This window comes from Dipodomys spectabilis, unplaced genomic scaffold, assembly GCF_019054845.1.
Source record: "Dipodomys spectabilis isolate Male_0828 unplaced genomic scaffold, ASM1905484v1 ptg000549l, whole genome shotgun sequence".
Lineage (NCBI taxonomy): Eukaryota > Metazoa > Chordata > Mammalia > Rodentia > Heteromyidae > Dipodomys > Dipodomys spectabilis.
In genome coordinates, this window is record NW_024871226.1 from 194,811 (window position 1) to 201,267 (window position 6,457).

At 41.6% G+C, this 6,457-nt stretch overlaps 1 protein-coding gene across 3 annotated transcripts in view; it reads right to left on the reverse strand.

The window, feature by feature from the left end:
• The window catches only part of Scml2 (Scm polycomb group protein like 2), a 47,910-nt gene extending 44,450 nt beyond the window's left edge, over positions 1-3,460 (reverse strand). For all 3 annotated transcript variants that reach the window (XM_042670406.1, XM_042670405.1, XM_042670407.1), the window contains exon 1: positions 3,382-3,460. The gene's annotated coding sequence lies outside the window, so the exon portion shown is untranslated. The remainder of the gene's footprint in view (positions 1-3,381) is intronic.
• Between the last annotated feature and the right edge of the window lie 2,997 nt (positions 3,461-6,457).

The window sequence follows — 6,457 nt, forward strand, 5'->3', positions numbered from 1 at the left end:
AAAATATTCTAATGAAAGTTTCTTCTCCCACCCCCTAAAAATTGAAACTAAAACTGAGATCTGAAATTGGAATTAGGATGTTCCTTATATGGAACAAGGGAATACATCATTTTCATCCAAAATACTTGGTTATTTATTCAGCCTATTCAAGGCACCATCTGATTATTTCATTTTTATGTTTTTTATTGTAAAAATACTGTACAGAGGGGTTACAGTTACATGAGTAAGGTAATGACTACATTTCCTATAAAGCACTGTTACGTCCTCCTTTGTTTTTCCCCTACCATCCCTTCCCTCCCGACCTCCCTGATTATTTCTTAATGAGACAGCAAAGGGATTGATTAGCCTGACCATTCCAAAACAAACATGAACAGAAGAAAACAGAGGCAGGAAGAGGGGTAAAAGGAAGCATCTGGGAGGAACAGGCAGACAGCTAAAAAGGAACAAAATGCAAAAGAAAATGAGAGCCTCATCTGGTTTGCGACTAATATCAAAAGTCTTATTTTTGAAGACAGAAATTTCTGAAATGCTTTTAAAAAAGGAAACTGCTTTAAAATATTAGTAAGTTTAAGACTAATTATAGCCTCAACTACTTAGTCATAGAAACGTAATTAATACCAATCTCTAGCACACATACTGATTTCCATTTACACTAGCAACTAATTTTTCCCTCAAGTCTAACCAATGTTATTTATTTAGCTCAGAAAATTATCTCTCAAAAAGATGTACAGCTTTATAAAATTACAACAAAAAGGCACAAAGATGGTACAAATCAAAAATAATTCATAGTTACAATCAGAATTTTGCTTGGAAAATTATGCCTGTTAAATAAAAGGAATATTTGCTCTACTTATTTTCTTAGCTAAAACCTTGAAATATCCAAGAATAAACTACTGGTGAAAAGCTGTAAATACCCAGGAACCACTACTCATGGTAGGCTACTCTAAATAAATGTACCTTGAGCTGAATGAACTCCATATGGAAGTCAGCACCAAGGTTTAATAAGGATGTGTTAATTGAACCATAAAAGGCCCAAGGAAGCCAGCAACGGTGGCTCACGCCTGTAATCCTAGCTACTCAGGAGGTTGAGATCTGAGGATTGCAGTTCAAAGCCAGCCCAGGCAGGAAAGTCTGTGAGATTCTTTTTTTCTTTTTCTTTTTTTTGGACGGTCATGGAGCTTTAACTCTGGGCTTGGGCGCTGTCCCTGCGCTCTTCATCTCAAGGCCAGAGCTCTACCACTTGAGCCATAGCGCCACTTCCAATTTTCTAGTGGTTCATTGGAGATAAGAGTCTCACGGAGTTTCCTGCTCAGGCTGGCTTTGAACCATGATCCTCAGATCTCAGCCTCCTGAGTAGCTAGGATTACAAGCATGAGCCACCAGCGCCAGGCTCCAGAAGACTCTTATCTCCAATAAACCAACAGAAAACGGGAAGTGGCACTGTGGCTCAAGTGGTACTCGCCTTCACCTGAAGGGCTCAAAGACAGGGCCTGGGCCCAGAGTTTAAGCCCCATGACTGGGAAAAAAAAAAAAAAAGGCCTAACGAACTGCCCCATGAGAAATACTGATGGCACATCTTTAAGAACAATTCCAATATTCTTTGTACATTTAGGGCATCATCAGTTTTAAGGTATCCTTACAAATAATGCAGTACTCATACATTGATCTTTTTTCCCCATCTATCAGTTCCAAAATAAATCAACTTCTCTGAGGTTAACAAGTATACACCCTTAAGAAATATATTAGGATGTCTGATGTTTATGAAGCTTATCCAAAAACTTCAGAGCCATTTAAATACTGTTTGACAAACTCATTTTTTAAAATTTAGACTTCTAAAGATTATGGATGTATTTACATGTATGAAAATATCACAATGAAACCAACCTCATATTACAAATAACTCAAAAAGAAAACACACCAAAAAAGAGGAAAAATGAAAAAATAAAGGTTATAAAGCTGTAGAAAAATGAATACCAGGCATCAGGTGAGTGCTCACAAACTCAGCCCTTTCTGAAAATCCTGTTTGGACTCATTCCCAGAAGCTTATTTTCACATTCCTCTCATTAAAAATATGAACTCACAAACAACCTGGAAGAATATCTACCATTGGAAGTAGTTCTTCAGAGAACACCAGCCACAAGAAATTACTTAAAATAAAAATGGCTCTAGAACTATTGTTATAATAGTCATAGGATGTTGTACTCCATAAACTAATCTTCCCTTTTAAATACTAATAGCTGTGGAGGTATTAAAATGCAGCATAATTGAAGCTGATTTCGGGGGGGGGGGGTGGAGAAGAAGCAGCTTCAGCAAGTTTGAAAAGCGTAAGTCATAAGCAAGTTACTTTGCCTGTTTCCCGGTACAAAACACTTTGCATCCTAGAGGTGTTCTACATTGGCCTCGGGTAAGTCTCTCCAAAACAGGCACTTCAAATTGCAATCACACTTTGAAATGTTAACACCCTTAAAAAAAAAAACCAATACTTTTAAATGGGAACCTGGAAGTAAACATGTGAGCTGTGTAAACATTGGAAAAAGACGATTACGCTCAGCCCTTGAACGTACAGCTCAAGGCACAAAAATTGCTCAAATTCCCCAATGCCTCCGTTTCCGTCTGGCTCTTCACATCCAGATACAGCATAAACACTACCCAAGTGAGAAGAAAAAGAAAAGAAACTATCGCGCCCTGTTTCTAAGCCCCGCGACAAGACGACTGCTGCTGTCTTGGGGTCCAAAGCAAAACCTGGAGTCCCGTGCCTTGTCTTGCTGTCCAGCTTGGCCACTAGGGTCAGTCACCACCGCCCTCGTCCCTACCAGGAGCCCCAAGGCTCCCACCTGGAACTGAGCCCCATGTTCACTCTCGGCCACAGGCCGACTTTCCCTCCCCCCTCCCCCCAAAAACAATCCAAAAAGTAACTTCCCACGTCCCCCTGGAAGTCACCAGGCCCTTCCACCCCGCCAACTACCTGCAAAGCTCCGGGCCCCAGCCCGGCCCCTCCCATCCCGTGTAGGCTGAAAGGAAGGCGCTGTCCCAGCTGCGGGCCAGGGGACCGCGGCAGGGGCGGTGCAGCGCCCGAACGCCACGGACAACAGCGGGCGTGTGGTCGGTGCAAGGGCTCCAATGGGTTGTGAGGGGCATCTCGAGAGCAGCTAAGGTGGTCTGCCGAGGGCGCTACGTGGGATAGAGGAAGCTGGAGCCGCACGGCGGCAGGGCGGCCGGGAGTGATGCACCCGAGTGCGGGGCCGAGCGGAGGAGGAACGCCCGCGGAGGGGGGCGTTCCTCACATGCAACACGCCGCTTAAGATTCCCCGCCGCCAGCCAGGGCTCGCGCAGCACTTCTCCGTCTCTCTGCAACTCACAGGGCCCAGGGGCACCACGCACCTTGCATCTAGTCAGCAAGAGCAACGAAATTCTAGCACTCTAGTCCCGACAGCAGGCACCGGACTTCACGCCGCCGCCGCCATTTTTGAGGAGCCGCGCGCGAGGAGCCGCGCATGCCCTGTTAAACCTCCCCCCCCCCTTTACTTTCTCCTCCCACTCCTACCCCAACCCCAGCCGCCGGCCCCCAGCCCTGCGGTTACTGCAAGCACTTACTTCCCAAAGACCGCGACTGCCTCTCTTACGAGGCCCAAATCGGGGACATTCGCTTTCCTACAAAGACTGAGCGATAGACAATATTGAGACACTGCACGCTGGGAAAGCCCTTACCAATTTTTCCTCATTCCTCCCCGCCAAAATGACCCCCAAACAGTCTCAGCACAAGTACCCAAGCCCCCTGAGGTCCGCACCACCGCCTTCAACTCATGGCCAGCATTCACCCTGACCACGGATTCTCAAACCAGGCGCTTTAGAATCTACAATAAACCCGAGCATCAAGGGAAACGCTCCGTGAAGACAGCTTGAGCAAAATCACCACCTGAAGGATTACAGCATATTCCCTGAAACTGCTTCCCTCCCTCCCCTGCCATAAGTATTTGCTAGCAATCCCCTTGCAGATCTACTTCATTTCTCGCAACTTTGGCTAGAGTTAACAGACACTAAGTAAACCCAGAGAGCGGCGATCATTTCCTCACATACTCGACGACGCACAGCCGCCTTACAAAGGCTGTGCTTTGAAGTCCCCTCTATCTAATCTCCGGGAATATCTATAAGGTAGGAGTTGGTCATATCAAGGCACCAAGAAGGAGGAGGCAAAAAAAACTGCCTTTAAATGGGCCACGAATCTTTGCACAAAATACAGAAAACAACCAACGAAAGGCATCTATTCCTTTTTCAGATTTAAGTATAAGTCAATCAAAATCTTGGGTTTTTGCACATTTAACATGTTTGAATATAAACATCAGTACTGCCCAAAAAAATCTGGATAAAGATTTTTAAAGAAGTGTAAGAAGAATGAGAAAAAGTAATACAGGAAGTGAATATGATCAAAAAATTCTACATAAATATACAGAAATACCATAAAATGACCCTCACATTGTACGATAAATATAATAAAGTATGTATATATGTAAGTTCAACCCAAATACTGTCCAAAAATTGTAATATGTATGTGTATATGGGGGCAGAGGAGGGAGAGGAATAAGAAAGTAATGGAGGAATTAATATGAGCATTAGTTTGATAGATATATGACAAACTCCCACACTGTACAATTACCATGTGTTAATAAATGTGTGCATGTGTTACAATACCAGCCATGAACAAGAAAGACAAGCAAGTGTACACCCTGAGTTCTAGCCCCAGTATAAACGGATTGTAAAAAAGAACTTCTCTAATTCGGGGAGGGGAAGGGAAAAAACAAAATACTTAAATAAGGATACAGTTTGACCCATTGTAACAATGAGATGTACAAGACACTATGTTGAAAAACGAATTTACAATTTGGGGGGGGGGAAGTATAGTTGTGGAGGTGGGAGGGAAGGGATGGTAGGGGAAAAACAAAGGAGGAGGCAACAATGCTTGTTAGGAAATATACTCATTATCTTGCTCATGTAACCCCTCTGTACAGTATTTTTACAATAAAAAACATTTTAAAAAAAGAGAATCTAGGAGAATAACGAAAATTAACAGAAAAGGTTAACATGAGCAAGGAATAGAATATGTATGGAAATACCACAATCAAAACCCCACATTATACAATTAGTAAGTGTTAAAAAATATGAAAATGTACATATATCAAAGGGTGAAGCCCTAACTTCAATAACTAGTATGGGCCAGAAGAAAATTGGGGCTAGAGGAGGTATAAGAAAGAGTATTAGAGGGATAAATATGATTAAGTATAGTATATGCATACATGAAAATACAACATGATACAATTAACATTCACTAATAAATAAGTGAGTTCCAATCCCCAAAAAATGCCGAAAAAATACAAAAAGGATAATCGGAAAAGGGGGAGGAGAAGTAACAGAATAAAAGAGGTGAATATGAGCAAACAATATCATATGCACATATGGAAATACTATAATGAAACCCCCATACTATGCAATTAATATGTACTAAAAGTAACATATATACATGTGTGTATATGAATATATATATATATATATGAGGACCTGAGTTCAATTCCCAGTAGTGCAAAAAGAAAAAATGCAATAATTAAAAAGCAAAGAAGGAAATTACAAAGAGTAAAAGAAAAGGTAAATACGATCAGAGAATATCATATATAAGTATCATAATTCCACAATGAAAATCCCACATACAATTAATGAATTTTAATGAAATAATTCAAATTGTAAATATAGGCACCAGGTTCAACCCAGTTCAACCTTCAGTACAAGATTATGAAACAGGATAAAAAATAGAAATAGAGGGGCATAGTATGATCAAAGAACGTAATATGCATGTATGGAATGACCTCAAAGAAACACCAAATAATTATAAAGGTTTTATGAAACCTGGAGCTCAATCTACAGTACTACAGAAGGGGAAGGGAAATTTCTAACAAAGATAAGGAAAAATACTGTTGTGAAATCAAGAAAGTGATGAATATGAGCAAAAAAAATATTAACAACATGTACAAAATACCACATTAAGGGCTAGAAATGTGGCTTAGTGGTAGAGTGCTTGCCTACTATGCATGAAGCCCTACATTCGATTCCTTAGTACAACATACACAGAAAAAGCCAGAAGCAGCACTGTGGCTCTAGTAGTAGAGTGCTAGCCTTGAGCAAAAGAAGCACGGGGACAGTGCCCAGGACCTGAATTGAAGTCCCAGGACTGGCAAAAAAACAAAACAAAACATTAAAACCCATTGCACATTAAGCTTTACTAAATGAACAAATTAAAAATATATTTATCGGGCTGGGAAGGTGGCTCAGTGGTAGAATGCTTGCCTTGCATGCATGAGACGTGGGTTCTATTCCTCAGCACCACATAAGCAGAAAAAGCCGGAAGTGGCGCTGTGGCTCAAATGGTAGAGCACTAGCCTTGAAGGACAGTGCCCAGGCCCAGAGTTCA